The sequence below is a fragment of the Pyxicephalus adspersus genome, chromosome 3 (assembly GCF_032062135.1).
Source record: "Pyxicephalus adspersus chromosome 3, UCB_Pads_2.0, whole genome shotgun sequence".
Classification (NCBI taxonomy): Eukaryota; Metazoa; Chordata; class Amphibia; order Anura; family Pyxicephalidae; genus Pyxicephalus; species Pyxicephalus adspersus.
This window is the reverse complement of record NC_092860.1, coordinates 82,767,104-82,790,008: the sequence shown is the minus strand read 5'-3', so window position 1 is coordinate 82,790,008 and position 22,905 is coordinate 82,767,104. Positions and strand designations below refer to the sequence as shown.

The window sequence follows — 22,905 nt, the reverse complement described above, 5'->3', positions numbered from 1 at the left end:
AAATGTGTTTTGTTACCATGCTCTTGAAAATGAATAGTAATTTAAAGAGGTCTAATTTAGCACCGGCTTTACCAGTGTGATTCCATTAATAATCACCCAAAGGACTGTGTGGAATGTATGCATAACTGAATGCATCAAGCTATTGCTGTTAGAGGCAGAAGACAAATTAAAGGTTACAGTACTCGGATTCCTAATAAAAGCATGTAATTCTGCTTTCAACACAATACTCATCCTGCCTGACAGGGGACATCTACCAGATACAAAATACAGATAGCATGCAAGAAACAGCGTGAGGTCACCAGTATCTCAGATTGGCAGTTGTTGTGGCACAAATGGTTAACTTTAAATTGTTTGACATACAGCTGGTTGCAGAAAGGTGACTGGTAAGTCAGTTCTTCATTAACAGCTAGAAATGGAAAAATTACCTGCAGTTACCTGATTTCTGCAACGAGTCAGTTTGATTAAGAATTGTTTAACGGACTACCAAATAAATGATTTATTAAATGACACCCATGGATGGATGTGCATACTCCGATCAGATAAAACAATCACTGTCAAGTGAAGTGAATAATGTCAAATATTTCATTACAATGCTACCTTTCAAGGAGTGGTTTACACACTCACCATTCACTTCATTAGGTACATTCAGAATTTCTGTAATTGTTGTATAGATTTTCCAAGGTGTTGCTGACATTTCTTTTGGTCCATTTTGCCATTATAGCATCATGCAGTTTTTAAAGATTTGTCAGCTGCACTTCCATGAGGCCACTTTCCTGATCCACAGCATCCCAAAGGTGAGCTGCTCTACTGGATTGAGATCTGGTGACTGGAAGGCCATTTGAGAAAAGTAAACCTATTGTCATGTTTAAGAAAACAGTTTGGGATTATCTTAGTTTAGTGACATGGTAAATAATCCTGCTGAATAGCAGCCATTAGAAACTGGGTACACTGCAGTCATAAAGGGATGGATTGGGGTGGCAACAATACTAATCTAGGCTGTGAAATTAAAACAATGCTCAGATGGTACCCAAAAAAATTTTACCCACAATGTCACACCACCACCAGCCTGAACCCTTCATACAAAGCAGGATAGATTCATGCTTACACATTGTGGGTGCCAGATTCTGACATTACAATCTAAAACTTGCATCAGAAATGGCAATGTTGTTCTAGTCTTTTTTTGGCCTATTTTAATGAACCCATGAAACAGGTATGCATGAAAACCTCAGCCAGTAGATTTGCAGTTTCTGAAACACACAGACTAGCCTGCCTGGTAACAACAGCCATATCACATTTAGAGTCACTTAAATCCCATTTTGAAACAGGTCATCTTGACAATGTCTACATGCCTAAGAGAAGCTTTGACAAAGGCCAAATGATGAAGTGTTCCTTGCATGCAGTAGCAGTACCTACAAAAAAAGTGGAAGAGTGAATCAAACACACACGAAGATTCAAATGTATAGTGATGCCAGGGTAAGGAGTGGGCGGCACTGACAACAAAAAAGTAAAATATACTTTCTCAAGCACCTTGGCTAAGTGACTCCAAAGGTTTGTTTCATGGTTCAATAGCTAAAAAACAAATAAATAGGAAGTCATTTATATCATGAATAATTATGCAAGCACACAATGATGCTAGTACAAAGATTGCTACAAAGTATGTGTAATTGATAAGGGCAATGAATAGATAAACTCTTTTCAAGAAGTGTAGCGGAAAGCAGGGCCTGGGCAGCTGTAATGCCTTTTAAAAGCAACAAACAAAACAATTTTAGTTTATCAAACTTTTCTTTTTCTTGTGTCTGATTAGATATGTTAAAATTCTGTATGTTGGCTATTGCTGTCTGTATCAGAATTCTCAAGTTTTAATGACAATAACGGCATCCTAATTTGCCTTACTTCCCATTCATCATAAAATATTCTTCTTTTCTAGAAGCAAGCTTTTTTTATATTGTGTCCATACAATAACCATGTAGATCTCCCTATTCTTCAGCAGCTGGGCTTCTAAGATGGTCTCATTCATAGATAGCAGAAAGCAATAAGAAGCAGCCATTTGTTTGTTACCCCTTCCCACTCACCAACAGCTTCTTTCAGAGGACAGGTGTAGAGGGAAATGTCTTTGTTACATTTTACATATCAATGAACAACTAAAACTCACAACAATGTCACACCTATTTATTATTCACAAACTAGTGACTGCTACTTTTACACAGACATCATTAAGGTTTTTGTAATTTTACATGATTAGTCAAATTCAACATCAAAGGCTATTCCCCAGCCAACAATTATCTTCAGAAGAGCAGTTACCATAGAAATGTTAGGAATATGAATTCCTTCTTAATCTGTAACGAGGGGCTTTGTTCTGCTATATTACTGGATGATTTACCTTGAGGTTTTCATCAGAAAGGGTAAGATTAGCTGCCTTATAAAACACGAAACTACAGCAATCATGTAATAGGAAATACAATGTGTAAATATGAAGTGGGAGAAACCGTGTTAAAGCTTTAGATCAATCTATATATAAGTTGCCCACTGCCTCATAAACAAGCCAATAAACATATTATCATACATCATTAATGGGCATTTGTGCTTCTCTAGGCAATGCAACCTGATCATGTATGAAGTGGGGTGTCCAGGTGTGATGATTAAAAAAAAAAAAAAAAAAAAGAATGAGTGGGTTAGGGACATTAGGCCTGGAGAGATTTGCTGCAGATTCTGAAGCACATTGTGAGCAGCATTTTTGTAAAATCAGAGTAGATCTGCTGTCTGCCCCAGTGTCCTCCAGGTCTCCTTACTGCCGCTGTCAATATGGCTTGTTCTGGGTTCAGCTACCTAAACACCTCATTTATCCTCATTGTGGGTTTCAAATGTAAATATGGCCCAGAGCTGCAGGGAATGGAAACCAGAACAAGGTAGAAAGCAGAAGTGGGGAAGACTCACAGTCAGAAAGGAGGGAATGAGCTGGGATTCACTGACTGGAACTAAAACTGATAACTATACCAATCCCCATTCAATTTCACTGTTTACTCTGCATTACACATGTGAGTAGTATACATTTTGGATTTGTTTACATTTGGCTCCTTTCTAGGAATATCTGAGTGGGGTAATTGTAATGAACACTTCAAAGGTTATCAATATAGATACAATTTGCTCAAAAGAATCTGCTCAGTTAACTAAATACGTACCCCTGGTATTATGTTCATTTACTTGGCAAAAATACTCATTTACCAACCCCCAAAAATGTAGAGGAGTGTGTATTGTTTTTCTTACACCCTTCTAAACGTCACATCACTAAGCAGATAATGTTATCACTGCAATGGGTCCCTGGAAATGTAACATAGCAACTTCTAAACTCCCAATTCCCAAGTCACTGCACTACATGCATTTGTTTTCCTAAGGGTTACTAATGAATACCACTTCCTACTAAACTATGTGGTACACACACATGCACACAACATAACTCCATTTACTTTTTCCCTCATTAAAACAATGATCTTATAGTTACCCCTTACAGAGAATGTACAACTGTGATGTATATGTTGTGAGGCAAATATTTCCCACGACAACTGAAGTACTATAATTGTAGTAACCACAAATAGAGCAGTTACACCCTGGGGCAACTCTACAGTCACTATGTCAAAAAGCTAAAGACTTTCCATTCACTTCAGAACACCAACTGATGCTGGCCACACACAGATACCTGACTACTGCAATACATTTTTATTGTGATTACAAAACACAAATCTTGATATTAATGGATTAAAGGGTAGATAACACAAAAACACATTACTATAAAAATTCCCTACCTGAATATATTATGCTACATTCATTTGCTGTCTATCTCACAAACAACCTCTGATGTTAATGCAGAATGTGGATGAACCCTGGAACGCAAACATTTCATACTAGGGAATGTTGACATAAATAAATTATTATTGGGGGGGGGGGTGAACTGAAATGCTAGGAAGGATTTTCTCGGATGATACTGCAACCTCTCCTTGATAAACTAGCTTTTAGGTGATCCACCATGGGAAGTGCATTCAGTGTAAAATAATGTAGAACATTATTGTTGGATAGAGGATGGAACAAGCATGTAATAAATACCATAATTTATTGGGGCTAGGTAATAGTGGCCGTCTGGTTCAGTTAGTTTTAATGTATCATTATTGGTCACTGTGGCTGTGCTGAAGCCCTTTGTGTGGACATACAAAAAGCCTGAAGTAATATGTTGAACATTACCAACATCATGAGCCCAAACTTTTAACGCACAAACAAAATAATTCGTATATTGCAGCATCAAGTCCATAGATGTAACAGCTGCCGTCATTTCCATTTTCCAGGTATTTTTAGCAAGTACATAAAATACCTTATGGTCTTGCCAAAGATACAATGTCCTTGTCACTTCTTGTGAGCTTGAAATAAAGTACAAATAACTTTTATTTATTAAACATAAATAAAAAAACATTTATTGTGTAAATCAATCTTTCATGTAGCTGTGAAGAACAAAAGCAGCCGTATAAAGTCTAGCCTGTGTGATAACGATGGCTACACCAGATTTACAATGGAGAAATAACTAAGCCATAAGGGGTTAGGAAGTGTGGTATTTGCAGAATTCCCAGGCAATAATTAATGGAGAAAACAAGAATTCAATTACATCTAAGAACTGGTAGGATGTAACAATAAAACATTTTTGTTTTTGGGTTTATATATGCTTTAAAGTGTTTTGGTAGGCTGTTTTGCTCTCCCAGTTGGACACTTTTTCTGGATACAGCAAAACATTTGTTCACCAGACTGCACAGTGTTAAAATGTTTCTGGGCCACAAATGTGCTAACCCATTTATTTCTAGTAACTTCCTAATACAAGCTCATACTTAGAAGTCCACAAGAACAAATGGGTGAGCAGAGCATTCAAGCAGCTCTACAATGTGGTGATATCTCACTGGATAAAGCCAAGCAAGTATAAGATTAGTAAGGAGAATACCAAATAAGTGTAACTGCACACTTTAATTGGCATCAAAGTACAATCAATAGCAGAAGCAGCATAGGAGAAAATGGTAGTAACACACCACACATATATGTTAATTCACATAAGTACAGTGCACATTATACTGGAATGTGCTTAACATATGTTCAACTGAATCAATATGTGCCAAAGTAAACCTTTGTAAGTATTTTACAGGGTGGCTGAATCGTTCTTGCCTCTAAAATTAAATGCTACCTTAGATACCAAATTGAAGCTGACAAGCACTCAATGGTCTTGCCTAAAGGTATAATTACGTGTACTTCCACACCACATTGCTCAGCTCTGAAAGCTATCAATTCTAAATGACTACTGACTGCTAGAAAAATTCTCAAGCAGAATCCAGTCTGGAAAGAGTCATTTTAACAACCCTGTATTGTAGATGTGAAAAGTCAATGTATCTATATAATTTGTGTCTAGAAAGTAGTGACAGAAGCATGCAAACAAGATGCAAATAACAACCTGTAAGGTAAACTGCTTATGGATAGAAGCACAGGCTGTTTCAATGTCCCTTCATCCTAGACCACCGGAGACACCAATATTGTATTTGAATCTTTGGTCATCCTAAATCTTTACCATCACTTCTAGATCTTTGTAAAAACAGAGCCCATCCATGGTAAAGTAATTAAGCAGATGGTGGTGTTTTAATCAGAATCTGATAACTGTGCAGGGGACTGTGAAAGTAGATATTTGGATATTTAGTGGTGAAGATGTGACACAACCTTGCATTACACACATCAGTACATCAATGCAGCCAGATATGAGAACCTGTATTACCCATCCTTTGATCTTGAAGATTAGCATGCATCAGACCAAGTATGGATGTTCTTTTTTGAAGATCAGACATATCTGAGTTAAAGCAATGATGATCCACCTTAAAGCACAATCTGTATTCTAGAGAAGCATTAGATAAGGATAGCAATATTTGGTTGGATTATTACCCCCGACTTATAAAGGGTATTGGGTTCAGTACTCAGCAGCACACAGATCTTCCAGTATACTCATTTTTGAGTGCACACAACTTAAAATTGCCAATCATTTTTCTTTTGTGCTTTGCCCTTAGTCAAGTCATAGATTGGTAACACTGAAGGTCTTCTGTTCCCATACATGCACAGTATGACCATTTGATCTTATTTTGGTACTCCCATCTTAATAATACAAAAGCTGTTCACTGAAGAAAAAAAAAAAAAAGATGCTATTCAGTTCCAATAAGAGAAATGAAGGAGTTTTGAAGATTTAGAGTTTTTGTATCAAAGAATTAAAATGTAAATAGTCCTGGCTACCTAAAAAAATAGGAATAAAAAGGAGAGAGATTCTCCAAAATATACCCTTCTGTTTTTTTACTTGCATACACATAAAATTCATACACTAGCCAACCAAACTATCCAAAAATGCCAAAGGCAATTTCAGACACTATGAGTTATTGTGGCAGATCTCAAGTCCAGTACAGAACAGACACCAGACGTCAAATGCAGGGCTGCGGAGTCGGAGACAATAAAAAGTCGGAGTCGATAAAAAATGTGCCGACTACGACTCCTGATAAATTTTAATTTTAATAAAAAAATACAGCAAGTTCAAATGTCCTATTTCACAAAACAATAGTCATAATTAGGTACTTTTCTGAATAAAGCCCAGTGCATAGTTGTATTTCTACTAGTGTGAAGTTCAGCTGCGCTATTATACAACTTGACATTCACATTATTGTAATCTGAATTATGTACATTACAAAAAGTGTTTTCATTTTATTTCAGATATAATGTGTTTAACAAGTTCATTTGAGTGTAAACAAGTGTAATGATATAGGTGTAGGCGAGTGCTATGGCCTGATGTGTGTTCAGGTGTCCTGTCTGCACTCTCCATATATGCTCCAATCCAGGTCTGAACTTTACCATCATTTTGCACACCACCTAATACTAGGAAGTTAGTTAATTGGCCCCCCTGGACCTGGAATAGTTGTGAATGAGAAAGATATTAATGAAAATATTCCATCTACTTCTGGGATAAAAAATGTTCAGAAATCTACTAGAGACCAAACACAACTAAGAAGATTCTTTACATCTGACAAAGTTACCATAACAATGACACCAGAAAAAAATCACATTGGAAATGGTATTAAAGAGTAGTGTACCACTATCCTTTTCACAGCTAGCCTTTTTAGGCTTAACTGGAGAAATGGCTAAAAAAAAAAAAAAAAACTTGGTGTTTCTCTGGAAAGAGAAGGAAATTTATAATTAAAGAGGCCAAATGCAAAAGGAAGAACTACGAAAAGGTCTGAAGGGACATTTTGTCTTCATAAAAATGGATGCATGCACATGTCACAGAGTCAATTATTTTGGGAACCTTGGGAGTAAAGGACACCCAGGCACATCACACCAGTGACTATCTTCAGAAGTTAGTGGAAGATGTTCTAGAAGATTTTAAAAATAAAAAGGAACAGATTCTTTGTATTGTGACAAATAATGCTTCTAATATGTTGAGCACAGTTGATTGGAGGGCTAATAGCTGATGGCATTGTATCTTTAATGAAGAAAAGGGAGAATCTCTTACTGGATATTCAAATCTTGTTAGCTGCTATTTATGTTGATCCAATGAGCCAAATTTTGTTGAGCGATGACCAGACTGATACTGCAAAAAAGGGCCTTCTATGATGTAGCAGTTCACATGAAGGGATTACTACCTGAAACACCAATGAAAAATTAAACTTTGATTCCTACTTGGACAAAATGGAACTTTTAACAGTAAAGCGACGTCCCATATGCGTGAAAGATAAACGACCAGAAAATGTCCAAAAAAGAAGAGATTGCAGCAGGAGTTTTTTTCAAGAATTCAAAGAAATAGAAAAGTTTGTTCGCTCATCAAAACTGACTGTAGAAGAAGCCATCCTTGTTTATCCCAAGATTATTAGTGATGTGGCTGGAACCGTAAAAGCAATGCCACCGTAAAAGCAATGAAATATTTAATTTTAAAATTATATAAAGTAAAAAAACATAATAATTGACAAATCCATTTATTTTCATATGTTTTTATAAATTTTTTTGGAGAAAAACTTTTATGGTAAAAAATAGTGTTATAAATATTTTAAATTATATTTTTGATTTGATTGATTAATGAATAATTAGGGAGTCAAAATTTTTTTGTGAAAGTTGGTTGCAATACTGTGAAGATAAAATGAGAAACCCTGTAAATACAGAGGAGTCGGAGAGTCGGAGTCAGGGGTACCAGAAACTGAGTAGTTGGCGTCGAAAGGATTTATCTACCGACTCTACAGCCCTGGTCAAATGATCATTGCTGGAAATTATTGTAATGGTTTCCAGTGACAGATGAAGGAATAATCACTGTACACACAGCACTGCTCTGTTTAACAGAAAGAGGAGGACAAGTGAGCCTGGCTCAGCTATGTTATCCTCCATAGCACTGCACAATAGTCGCTCATCAATCTGCTGCGGCATTGGGGGACCATGGCACACATGTTAGATATTCACCCAAGACAAGCATGATCATTCATCTCATAGCTTTAGGTTTGTGAATTCAGCCTTCAGTTTTAAGTTTTGGCTAAATTTTCCCAAGGTCTAGTCTGGGTTTCTTTTAATCTCTTTCAACCAGTTATCGTGAATTACTGCTATTATACAGCTCTATATTAGTTACTTCTGTGGTGTTTGATAGCCATAAAAATGACTTGTGGAGTGTAATTCATCTTAAGCCTTTTACAGCTTAATTGTTTAAAAAAGGTAATTAGGATATTTGTATAGTAAATAAGCATGATGTGTAATAGCTGTGAATTACCGTCTACTGAAGAATTCTTGTACAAAAAAAGGTATTAATGTTATGGAGTTTCCCCTCCATGCTACCCACTATTAGTCATTCATTACCCTCTTGCTTGTTGACAAAGGCACAATTTTCTGACCAATAGCCCTAAAGTTCCTGTTAATTAGGAAAGTGCAAGCCTGTACATTTTATGTTCCAGCCATTCTCATAACTTAGAAAAGTCCAGCTTGGTTCCAACCCTAACCAAGGCTATAGGGAGAACAAGCTAGGAAATGGAGGATTACATCTAAATAAAACTGTCAAAATATTAGTAGTTATAAGGCCATCTTTCAGTAACAGACACCTAGAGTTCTTTTTATAAAACAAGGAATCTGACATTCCCTCAACAATTCTACGGTGGGAATCAACTACTGCCACTAAAAAACACACGGACCTGGAAGATTCCCACCAGATATATTTGAAGGATGTCAGATTCCTAGTTTTATAAACAGAGGCCTTAGTGCTGATTTTTACATGTGGGGTATTATTGCGCATTAGATGTTGCAGAAGAACATGATGGTTCATAAAGATGTTTAAAGTGAACTTTGCAGCTAACATACGAGGGGGTGTTGAGAAGTTCCTGGCTTTGCCCCCTTCCAGATGAAATAGCAAAATGAGTGCGGGGGCGTATGACAGCCTAATATCTTAGTATGTAACTGTGCAAATATCAGGTCTTTGCAATTCCTAAAATGTGATGACAGAGGCATGGCTAGGTTAGTGACTGAGGATGAAACCTGGCTCCACATCTATGATCCTGAAACCAAGGAACAATCAAAGAAATGGCGCCACAGCGGGTACGGCACCCGAAGAAGTTCCAAACCCAGAAATCTGTTAAAAAAGTAATGGCGTCTGTTTTCTGGGACAAAGACGGTATTCTGTTGGTGTACTACCTACCTCAGGGCTCTCGTATCACCGGACTTTTTTTATGCTAACCTCCTGGGCTAGCTGAAGGAGGCAATTAAGACGAAATTCCATTGAAAGTTGACCAAAGGGATCCTTTTTTTTGCAAGACAAGGCACCTGCGCACACGTCCAACATTGTGGCTTCCAAATTGAACACCCTGGATTTCCAATTTGTCCACCATCCCCCCTACTCACCTGACCTGGCCCCTTTGGACTATTATCAGTCCCAGAATTTGAAGAAACACCTGAAGGGGCAACGTTTTGAGAATATTTCTGACGTCAAAGATGCTGCCGAGAGCAAGTGCATCAGTCTCGGGGGGAATATGTTGAATAAATGTGTTATTTCAAAACTCTGGCTCTCTTCTTTCTGGGCAAAGCTGGGAAATTATCAGCACCCCCTTGTAGAAGGTCTGCTTTATATTTGCTTATCCTGGAGTTCAGCATTAATTCATTCAGGGGGTAAACTAGATCTCTGTTCTACATTCCAGCTCACAAAGGCATTGCATTCCAGTCTGTTAGTAAAATGTTAATCCGATTAGGCTGTGCCACTGTAAAGGGACCTGTGACCAGAGGTTAACTGCAGCCAAACCATAACACTAAAAGTTAATGTTTTAACATTTGAGTTGCCCATCAGTGAATTAGTGACTGCATTTTGAAACTACAATTAGGGGATGGGTAAATCTGATTTAGATATTGTAGTGGGTTAGAGAGATTTTTGTTAGCAAGCTCTACATCTATTTTTTTTCCTGTTAAATAATGCATGATTTTTACAAGAATTTATGTACATCCTAAAACTCACTTTGGCTTAAACCTGTAAATGATACACCTAAAAAATTTGTTTTTATGCTTAGGTGTGCATTCATAAAGTGTTGTTGTGTCCTATGTTAAGGTAGTCCATTTCTTTTTTTAAAGAGAAAAAAAATTTATTTATACATTTTTATACATATTGTTTGTATATTTGTACTTTTCTCAGTTCTGCACATAAATAATAAGTATAAATATATAGACAAATCCTTATTTACTGGTCTTTTTAATTATTTCCAGCAGCCATGTAACATTTAGGCAGCCTGGTAATTGAGTGATTGCATCCTTGTGCTTTCCATCTGAAACCAAGACTCAGGAGATTGTGCATCTCATTGACACTGACATCCAATACGGTCACATGGCTCTTACTTTGCCATTCTCTCTGCTGCATTCATGTGTGGTGGCTTTGCCTAGGCAACAACATTACGTGTGATGCCTGGTCTTAGGTCGTCAGCATGCCATGTCGCATTATTGTCCAGCCAACAGTCTGAAAAACAGACATTGCAGAAGAAACCTATAGCCAGGCCTTTTCACACAACTTTTTTTCTTACTTTTATTTCTAATCTTATATCCTGAAAGTAAAGGCCACACAGCTTTACATAATATTATACATGGCTGCATGTGTCAGACATTATAGCATGGGATTTGAGGACACCCACTGATAGAATTATATGGGGCAAGTTTTCTTTATCTAAACTTGTTCAGATTTTAAATGACTCAAATAAGCCCTATTATTACCTTATTTTCATGTATTCCTAATTTTTATTAGCCAGGCCTTGTAAAAATGCAGGTGTTTTTACAATACTCACTGCCTCCTGTAGGAAGTCCTTTCTTCATGTTTTCTCAAGTCAAAAGGTAAGATATCCCACTACATCCAACCATGAGATTTGTAGATTAATCACCACAAGGACAGATTAGCTATTACAATCCCTCTACCATTCCACTCAAGCACTGCAGAGATATCAGATACACAGAGTGCATTGTTCTAATGACTAGGCTGCATCATTCATATATTTGTATTCTGTGTAAAGTATTACCATTGAATACACGTGTATTAAACACAAATATGTCTTCCGACAAAAAGAGTTTTTCAAGCAGAATATTCTCTCAGCCTATGATTAGGGAACCTCTGTAACAAAGAAATAGGCTGAAAATATAAGTTCAAGTTTTGAGCAATGCTTAATGCATGATGCTTGTTAGATATAATAGCCTAATATTAAAAGATAGGCTGTCAATCCTATGCAGTGGGGATTACAGGATGGTTCAGACTTTCAACCAACAGCGCTCAGTACTGTTTAGTGCAACCGTTGTGTACCACAAATAATTACTACACAGAGGATTGGTGGAGGATGTGTCCAGGGCCAAAACAGAGCAATCAGAGGCACTCCCCTGAACTGCTTTAGAGTATTAAAACAGATTCATACATTTTTTGTAATACATGAAATCTCATTGTATTAAATCATGATATAAGGGATAGGCTCAACTGGTAGTGGAAGTTGTAAACCGCGTACAATACAGGGTCAGCCAAAGCACACTTGTCATAAACTTATTCAGCAAGGCAGTGAAAAAAAAATTTGTACAGCAAGTTTATAACAAAATATCAGCTTGTTCAAGCCACTAACTAAACTTATGCCAGATTTTGACAGGACACCTCCTAATTGGTTCGCCAAAACAAACCATGCATGTACCTTTTACAGTGTTATCAGCTTCTTCACCCAGCAGCAGGGAGTGAGAAGCCCCAATCCACACATATAAAAGGCCATGTGTACAGCTGATCCCAATTAGTTTGGCCTGGCTAACACATACAATATGGACACAGTACTAAAGGTTGTTTCCCCACACAAAATTCTACAAAACTTCTAAACCTCACCATTACAAGAAATAGTCCAGATGAATGTGACTACTTACTAGACAACCATCATGGAGTCACTCACAATATGTAGGTAAGAAACCCAAATTACACCATTCATTCAATATGGGGCTCATCCAGGCTGCTGAACCCAAAATAGAACAAGGCAAAATCTCAAAGCAGTCATGCAAATTAGTGCAGGGAGTACATTGTTCTGTAGATTATGAATGCTTCAAATTTCAAAAACCCCACTGTATAGTTGAGCTTGCTTGTTGTACAAGAAGATCGCCTATTCACACAGCCAGGTCCTCCCGTGCATTTTCCTATCAACAGACCAAAGTCCTACAATTGCTCCACACTTACTTCATGTGACCAGCCATTTTCAGGGTTTAGATGGCAATACAGGAATGAGTGTTTTCGGTAGAAAGATACATTTCAGCGATTAGCATACCCCTGGGTTGGATTTTTTTTAGTCAAACATTCTCCTCACACAAAACCCTGGTAAGACTTGTGCTGGGATATCTACTTTTTCACCCCATTTACATGCTTAGGTTTAGGATGTTCAGCAATGTTTCTGGCAGTTTGATCACTTTTCCACATATGACCACCATTTATTGGCAATGATTATTATTATTAAACAGGATTTATACAGCGCCAACATATTACGCAGCGCTGTACATTAAATTGGGGTTGCAAATGACAGACTAATACAGACAGTGATACAGGAGGAGAGGACCCTGACCCGAAGAGCTTACAATCTACCAGTTGTGTATTCCCTGTGTATACGCAACACATAATCAGTCATTAATGCCAGTATTATCAGACCAACATGTCCATGTGTGTATTCATTCTGAATGGACTAATGACTTTACAGGGAGCAAGCACTGCAAACAGAAAAAAAAATGGAATGTATGGATTTTATACGCCTACATAATCCACTTTTTATACCCATCTTCCCCCACCTCCTAGATTGTATGCTCTTTGGTGCAGGGTCCTCTCCCCGTGTCACAGTTTGTATTGTCTGTCATTTATAACCCCTATTTAATGTAGATCCTGTTTATTAATATTAATAATAATAAAAAAAAGCCAAAACAAAATTTCTTGGTTTTGGTCACAATATATTGCATATAAGCTGTAGTTTGCAAATTCACACTAATAAATATGTATATATAATATTAATCCATGGTTATAATTAAAGAGTACATTCCACATATCTAGGCCAGCCAAGAAATAAGGGAGGAGGCATTTAGGCAGGTTAGGGTTGTAAAGATGTCATCCTAATTACAAGATTTGTAAGGATCCCTCTGTGTCACCCTGCACACAAACAGCACCTACCCTATTAGCAATGAATGGGCCACATTCTGATTATGCTAATACCTGGAACTGGGTCACTGAAATCTACTCCCTCCTTAATTAGTGGAAGCAAAAAAAAGTGATGTGTAAGGACCTTAGGAGGAGGCCCATTGTTCTATGGTGCTTGCTGTGCTAAAAGTCACATAAAGCAGACAGCTGTATTTCTGGGATAAAAGTTAATTGTTATCCAAGTTTCTGTAAGCTGCTGTATCTGTGTCAGTAAATAAATCAACAAAATGAAAGTAGGATAAACAGTCAGAGATACAGTGGAGGCTATAGGTCAATCAGTGCTAAACAAGAGAAGGGACATAGATTTACAAAAGTGACATCCTCTTACAGATGGCACTGCAACAAAATAAAACGTGGCTCTGACGACCTTTTAACTGTGCGCCTGCTGAAGTGAAAAGTGATTTTGCTAAAATTGTCTTTTAGAATATTGTATTGCTGTGCATGCACTATGCTATATTTTTATTGTTCGACATTTGATTCATTAAAAAGTTAAAATCATATAAAACTAAGGGTTGTATTTTTGCCCCCCCCCCCCAAAAAAAATATCGGTTTAAATAATAAACAGTGCTGTGAGGGATCCACTGCTACAAAGCTTTGGCGGTATCTGTCTAGCACACCCAAATATTCAGTGTTTGGATGTGTTTTTGTCACGGCTGTCTGTAGCTCTCTTATGGAGTGAATTTCCTATAATAAATCTGTTCAACAGTGACACAATAAAAATGTCTGTAGCTCTCTTATGGAGTGAATTTCCTATAATAAATCTGTTCAACAGTGACACAATAAAAAGATTGATCCTCCCCCTTCCCCCCCCCCCCAAAAAAAAGCATGGTGACGTTCTACATTAAATACAGTAGAGTGCATTGTACCAGAAGATCACCTCTAAACTGACCGGGGCACACACACAAAACGCCAGGAATGTCTTTGCATTCCAGGCCAGAATCCTGACTTCTACCTGATTCCTGCTATGACTGAGTGAACAAAGTACCAGCCGCTACAACATGAGAAATGCAACATGTGAAACCTGAAGCTGTATGTCAAAACATCCTAATATATAAAAAAAAAGAAAGCATATTTTACAATAAAGCTATGGCCCACCAATATGCTCAAATCTTTATTTGGTATAACATTTAAAAAATAAATACTTTTAATATTGTCCCAACATATATTCTTCAGAGGATCCAAAAACACTAACAAGACAGTGACATGGAAAACTAAAGTTGCCAATTGTTTCCTTCTCTAACTGAAGTGCCCTCATTTGGATTGGTATCTGTGGGGGTTGGTAGCATCATTAGAAACCAAAGGCAAAGACCCTCCTAAACAAACAGAGGCTGTTATGCCCAGAGGGGGTCCATCGGTGTTTGTGTAAAAAAGAAAACAATAAAGTAAAACCAAAACCAGCTAATAGATACTACTGAGAAACACAGACCTGAAAACCAAATGAGATTTCCCAGCCATTGGAGCTCAGCTAGATCAGCAGTATGGAGCATCTGCCTTCAATCAGAGGAAATAAATGTGCGCAAAGCGTTAACAGGCTGTTTTTTTTAAATGTGTCCAGGGCCAGCAGAGTCAGGCTGAAAACTTCATCCAGAAATAAAGGAATCACCACCAAAGTGGCACTAAAAGTTGATGTAGTCTCTGAAGACTGTGTATTAAACAATTTCCTTTGTTTTTATTATAAATATTGGTTCTGCTGACCTCCTGCAGCCTCTATTGCCCTCTGCATATCCTTGTGTTAGATTTGTTCACTAATAGTTACAATGTGATCCAACATGACCACTTGTAGTTGTCAGGGACTCATTCAACAACTAGGAGAAAGTTTTCAGCTTGTAACAGGAAGTGCCTGCACAAGGATCCTATTGGCAGCTATTCTTCAGCCAATCTTGCAGGATCTGCTTGTTTTGTACCCATGTAAAAAAATAAAGTGAAAGCAGAATAAAAACAAACAAAACCCATATCTTACACTCAGGCTTTTGGCCCCTTCCTGTAGGTGACAGTCACTGGGCCTCATCCTGAAAAAGCTGAGAATCACAAATCCCATGAAGATGCTGAGGATCATATTGTTCGGGACGGTCGGGCTTTCCCTGGATCCCACAAAAATGCCCCTAGGATGGCACAGCAAGGCATGGGGGTAAGGCCGGTTCAGCCCTTCTTACCCATTTCTTTAAATGTTCTATTTGATCTCACTTTGTATTATTATAGCGAGGAGTCAGAAAAAAGGCAGATCTTTTGATTTCATGGGGCTGCAAGTTTTCTAGGTGTGTGATAATATAAAAACTTTCTATTTATTACAAATGACACCACAGAAAAAAACAAAATACAGGCAGTGCTCAGAGGGGCGTTCTTTTTTTCTATAGCAGAACCGGACGGCTCGCAGCTATCACAGAACCAAACGGCAGCGGTTGAGATCCCTTCTCCAGGCGGGTCGGTTTTTTAAAAGCAATCGACCGCTTCTACAGACATGAATTGGACCGCCAAGCAGTTGGAAGTGTTCTGACGGGCAACAGATGACCCATAATCCTTTGCAACAGGTACCAACAGAACCACAACCACTTTCTAGAACATTCTGCAAACCCACCAAGGCACACCAATATCTCGCCATATTACCCCGCCATATTCCCGGGTGCATTGCGGTTAAAATTAAGCGGTCAACCGCCCGTCTGAACTCTTCTGCAGCAGCAACAGGTATCTCAATAGGGATGTGCGGAGGAAAACTTGTCTGCATCCCAACAAAACAACAACTTACCTGTCTGTTCCTGGACTACTGACTCACAGGGCTCTGTAGAAGTTATGAAAGATATGAAAACATCCAGGAGGGCACCGACATGAGCATCTTCCAGCACAAAGACTTGTAGGGGCCTCCAGAGACTCAGCACCACATGGCTCAGCCACACACAAGGTTCAGGGTCACACAAAGTACGATAGTTAGGACTCCTCTAGCCGAGCTTGTCCCCACTACTTTCCATGTCCAGCCCCAGCTCTCCCTCTTTGTTGCTGCCTCTCCTGCGTGTGTTGCAGTCCGGGGCTGGCTCTTGTAACCATTGTAACAGGGACGCACAATCTGCCTATCACTCCCTCCCTCACCCCTCCTCCTACACCGCACTCACAGGCACACTGCTGACACCTACCGGCGCCGCACCGGCTCTACAACTACCTCAGGCACAATGCTCCCCTGTATTGTCCTATGGGAGTCACACAATACAAACATCAAACTTGTTTATAATGACACCTAAAGTTCCAGAAATAAGACACAAGCTACCCTTACTGGCCCCATTCCTGTGGAAGTGATAGCTGTCTGCCTGTGGCTGAATCTCTGACAGAAATTCTAATAGAGATATCACAATTCTGACGTTTCTGCAAGTTTTTCCAGTATAGAGAACTTAGAAAGTATTGAGCTGGTCGGTAATGGCAGGCTTCATGTACAGTCAATGTGTTTTATCACCACAGTTGTGTTCATCATTCCCACAAAGGTTACCAATAAAGTGTCCCTGTCATTATACAAAGCTAAGACAAGTCATACCTGTAAAATACTGTCATTCACTGTCATTCAACACTGTTATTTGGCCCTCCCCTCAGGCACGTTGTCTTGGTGTCACCTTTGACTCGGCCCTCTCATTTACCCCCCATATTCAGAACATTCCACTAACACGACTCTCTCCTCTACAATCTATTATGAATGCTGCAGCCAGACTCATCCATCCTTCCCTCCGCTCCTCTTCCGCTGCATCTCTACACTGGCTTCCATTTCACCTTAGAATCAAATTTAAGCTCCTGTGCTTTGCCTTCAAATCCCTACACAGTTCTTGTCCCACTTACATTTCTCACCTGGTGGAAAAATACTCCCCCTGCCGCTCTCTTCCCTCCCCCAATGACCTACTAATAGCTTCCTCACTCATAACCTCATCACACGCACGGCTACAAGACTTTTCTAGAGCTGCCCCAATTCTCTGGAATGTTCCTCCACGTCCTATTCTGCTCCTACTTTATGCTCACTCAAAACCCATCTTTTCAAACATGCCAACCCATCTTCTACTGTATTTTGAAACCGTCACTACTTCTCACCCCTACAAACCTCCCCTCCTATTGTGTGTAAATTCCCCCACCTCCTAGATTGTAAACCCTTTGGCGCAGGCCCTCTCCCCCTCCTGTGTCACTGTCTGTATTCGCCATTTGCAACCCTATTTATTGTACAGCACTGCGTAATATGTTGGCGCTAATCCTGTGTATTAATAATAATAATAATAAAATTACATTGTAAATACCTTTCCTATTACCTGTATTGTAAAATGTGGGGAATCTGCTGAAGTCCACAGTCTGGTTTCCTCCCGCTGACCTCCATGCCTGTATCCATGCCATGAATTTACATATTTCTGTGCTCTCTAATTTCCATTTCCAAGTTTTGGAAGTCTTTTGTGCTAACAATGGACACTAATATTGATTACATTCACAGTGAGAATTAAAGTTTTTATTAATGTTAAACTTCATATGTTCATCTCCATTTGCTGTGCAGAACATTGTATATAAAGATGAACATATGAAACTTTACAAACTTTTTAAAAAACTTTAATTTTCACTGTGAATATTAGCCGCACTACATGTTGCATTACATACACTACACTGTCACAAAGCATTTGCTTTACTGTACATTCGGTACTCTGGACCATCACCCTAAATACTCTGTGTTGTGATTTACACTTTGATATAGCATATGATGCATATGCACCACCATGCATATTCTCTAGTATAAATACTCCAACTCCACATACTGCTTACCAAAGCCAACTGCAACCTACTTAGTACTGCTAGTTACTTTAAAGTGATAGTCAGCACTCTTACCATCTGTGTTCAACATCAGCATACTGATAGTTTTATACAGTACCCTAACTTACTGTATGTAAAAAGTGGAGTCACACACACTAAATAGGTAGTAATTCAGTTAATTATCAAACTTTCAAGAAAAAAAGAATGATATTCTGATTTAAACCTTGTGCACATACATCACCCAGCATGTTAGAACATGCAGGATAAGAACACCATGGATTGTACTGGTTCTACAGTCCTTTGCTACATACACACTGCAGTTGATTGTCCCCCGAGATGAAATAGTTATGACTTGTCTTTCCTTCTCCATAGAACAGCATGGTGCTGTGTGTACAGCGTTCGTTCATATGTCACTGGAAACAATCACGAAAGATTGTGTACAGCGACAGTCATCTGACATCTGTAAGGGGCTTCAAAGAAAGCCGAAAACAATGAAGCTGATTAGAATCAGCACAAGCAGACTACACATAAAATGATCAGCTTACAGGGTTTCTGGCAAGATCAACAGGTATTTTTGCACTTATCCAACAGGTATGCCAAACCAGTTTGGATGGTAAAATAACGAAGCAAAAGGGAGTAAATAAGACATGTTTATTGTTAGGGTTTATATATTATTCATGTTATTTTGTGAACATGGGAACAGTTTGGAGGCATTCTATTATCTTTTTGCAAATTTTATTATTGCAAAAAAATCTAAACTGGCACCCTTACCTGCCAAAAATAAGGTTTTAAAAATAAGGTTTTTACATTTTCACTAACTTTTTGTTTCTTGAATGCCCACTTAAAACATGCAATTCATTGCACACATTGTAGTAATTATGGCCTGACCCTATTAGCTCTGTCATGTTAGCTTTGACCTCATGGGAATAAATGTAGACAATCTTTCTTGGCTCCCTGGAATTAACTAGAAGCCAGAATTATTGGAGGAGCAAGTTCTGCTAGTGCCGCCACATCAATTTAAAAACTTGCCAAAATATATATACTGTATTTAGGGGAAACTACTGAGGGTACAGCTGCCACTGGGCCTGTGAGGTCAGAGGGCCCAGTTACGTTTATTTTATTTGTCAGCTATGTTCCCATTTACACAGTTTACATGGGTTGCATGATATCAGGGATGTTCATTTGAGATTTTGACCTTTAAGGTATTTAGTAAAACATCCTTAAAAGAGTGTTTCACTGGACCCTGGAGCAACTTTAAAATCACAACACATATACAGAGTTTAGTGCAATAAATCATTCAAAATAAAAAAACATTTTTCCCACAGGAAACTCTACAAAAAATGCTTAAAATTGCAGAGAGAAGTAGATAATGTAGGTATAAAACCTTAATGGTGCATTTAGATCTTTGTACTATGGTAAAAAAACTAATTTGCATTTATTAGCACATTAGTGTACACTGGCAGCCCAATATTTCTCAAAAGACTGCCCTAATAATGTGCTGTGTTAACATATGATGTAATGCTCAATACAACAAAAAGATGTAAATGGAGCCTAAAAATAAGTGAGCTAAAGGTATAATTTCCTTTAAGGCCTTGAATCTGTTTTCCTCAGGTAATTGCTTTATAATTACTCTTGTGTTGTACAAGAATATTCTGTATTCTTTCCTAATATTGCATAGCTTTTTAAATCTCTCAGGGGATGAGTATCACACCTTGATATTTTGGGATTTAATTTAAGGGATACAAACACAATTTATGGCACAATGGAGTTTTTCTAGTGGGTTGAATTTAGTTAATAGGACATAACTCCTGCCACTTTTGTCACGATGCTACTTTTTAATACAGGTAGTATAACCAGTAGTAAATGCACTAAGCAGGAGAGCTTTGGAAAAGGGGTTGCGGTTTGAAAAATATTGCATCTCTGAGCACTGCTAGGTTGTGTTTAGACTGGCAGTTGTGGTGGTTTCTCATGTCAGTGCACCCCTGTTTCTATAAGCAGCAACAGCCTCATAGAGTATGATAGGAAGTATTACTCACTGCTGCCTGCTGTGAAATCTGCAAGTGCTGGTTCCTTAAGAACCCACAGCGAGAGTGGCTGTCAAGGTGCCAGGTGATCTTAAGGCAGGTCTGAACCTAGCCGAAGTGACTGTGTCTATGGCATCAGTTTGACATCAGTTTGTGAAACTTCTGAGAACATAAAGAACTCATTGACAGCTGCATGTGACCTGTATGGACCTCATTCTAACCTGAATTTCACTTAATTTCTACAAGCAGATTTTTTATTTCCTTAGACTTGTATGGTGGTGGAAAACCCACACTGAAATTGACACAAGTCTTCATGTTGAACCACCTACCTAAGTAAATATCATGGATCTTTATATAACTACGGAAGTTATGAACTGATGGACGCCATTATCACTGAATTGTAAAGTTTTAAATCATAATTTTTCATACCTGGTTTAGGTAAACATTAAAATAAATTAAATCTTATTATAGTACATATCATCATAGAATGTCAGCTCCTTTCTTACAATGAATCAATCCACTGCATCCATACACTTTCCATTTCCAATAATTAGGCAGAAAGGTTTGTGTGCACCTAACCCTATGCAAACAGTGACTTTAAGTTAATATTGCACAGGATGTTTTGGGTGGATTGAGGCAATAGGGGGCAAGTTAGCAACAGTAGAGCAGTTAAGTTAATTTGTATTTTTTTGGTTTGGCACAGATTTACCTTCACTACCAGGCCTGTATTTGTGCTTTTTACCCCTGAGGCCAACTATTTTAAACCACCCCTCTCCTATCCTTGTGACTAGCCTTGAAAAGCATTAGACCTGGTATTTTCTAAACTCTGCAACCTCACCGTCCTTGACAACTCACCATTCCCCCTCTCTGATCATAACCTCATCACTTTCAACCTATCAAACCCTTGCCCTCCCTTGCCACATCCCAGACTTGGTCAATGGCAGAGAGATATCCGTAACCTTGACCACAACCTTTTCTCAAACGGCCTTGCATCCCTAACCCCCTCCCTCTCCAAAATCACCTCCCCAGATGAAGCTGCCACCATGTTAAACCACTCTCTTTCCTTGGCTTTGGATAATGTTGCTCCTGCCACCTTCCGCTATCCCCGCCCTACCAACCCCCGACCCTGGCTCAACAACCACACCAAACAGCTACAAAAGTCTGTTCGTGCAGCCGAGCGCAAGTGGAGGAAATCTGGCCTCAGCACTGACTTCATGGACTACAAAGCCAAGCTACAAAGCTTTAACACAGAGCTCACTGTCACCAAACAAAATTTTTTCTCCGCAGTCATTTCCTCTCAAGCCTCCAACCCACGCAACCTCTTCTCTACAATCTACTCACTCCTAAACCCCACACCTGCTCCCCCCACAACATCCTTCTCTGCCCAAGACATTGCCACCTACTTCAGAGATAAAATAGACAAAATCAGACATGATGTCTCTGCCCGCCGAGCCACTCCAACCATACCCACCCCTTCCACCTGTAAATCATCACTGGCCTCCCTCAGCCCTGTTACTGTGGACGAAGTCTTAACTCTCCTCTCATCATCTCCGTCCACTACATGTCCACTGGACCCAATCCCTTCTGATCTACTCCGTGCCCATTCCTCCACCCTGGCCCCTGCCCTAACCGAACTATTCAATCTCTCCCTTTCTACTGGTAAATACCCCTCAGCTTTTAAACATACCATAATTCTCCCTATCCTAAAGAAACCCTCACTGGACCCCTCCCTACCCTCCAACTACCGCCCTATCTCCCTTCTCCCATATATCTCCAAACTCCTTGAACGCCTTGTCTACAAAAGACTCACCCATTACCTGAACACCAACTCTCTCCTTGACCCCCTCCAGTCTGGTTTTAGAGCTGCCCACTCCACTGAAACAGCCCTTACTAAAGTGGCCAATGACCTCATCAGAGCTAAGTCTCAAGGCAACTTTTCAATGCTCCTTCTCCTTGATCTTTCCTCTGCTTTTGACACTGTTGATCATCCCCTTCTAATACAAATCATGCGCTCCATTGGTATCTGTGACACTGCTCTCTCTTGGTTTGCTTCCTATCTGTCTGACCGCTCCTTTCAAGTTTCTTTCAATGGTAACTCCTCCTCACCCACTCTCCTCCCTGTTGGTGTCCCCCAAGGGTCAGTCCTTGGACCGGTCCTCTTTTCTCTGTACACCTCCTCTCTCGGTAGTCTCATATCCTCCTTTGGCATACAGTACCATCTGTATGCTGATGACACCCAAATTTATCTGTCCACCCCTGACCTGTCTCCCTCAGTCCTGGATAAGGTCTCATGCTGCCTGTCGGCCATCTCATCATGGATGTCTGACCGATTCCTGAAACTCAACCTGGATAAAACAGAACTCATCATCATCCCCCCCTCAAATTCCA

The 22,905-nt window shown here is 39.1% G+C and overlaps 1 protein-coding gene across 8 annotated transcripts in view; it reads right to left on the bottom strand.

Annotated features, from left to right (window-relative positions):
* PTPN13 (protein tyrosine phosphatase non-receptor type 13) overlaps positions 1-22,905 on the bottom strand; it is a 180,719-nt gene that overhangs the window by 105,491 nt on the left and 52,323 nt on the right. Inside the window, exon 1 of one of the 8 annotated variants that reach the window (XM_072405458.1) lies at positions 16,479-16,754. The exons of the other annotated variants lie outside the window; for them this stretch is intronic. The gene's annotated coding sequence lies outside the window, so the exon portion shown is untranslated. Of the gene's footprint in view, positions 1-16,478; positions 16,755-22,905 lie in introns of those variants that run through there. 8 annotated transcript variants of the gene reach the window in all.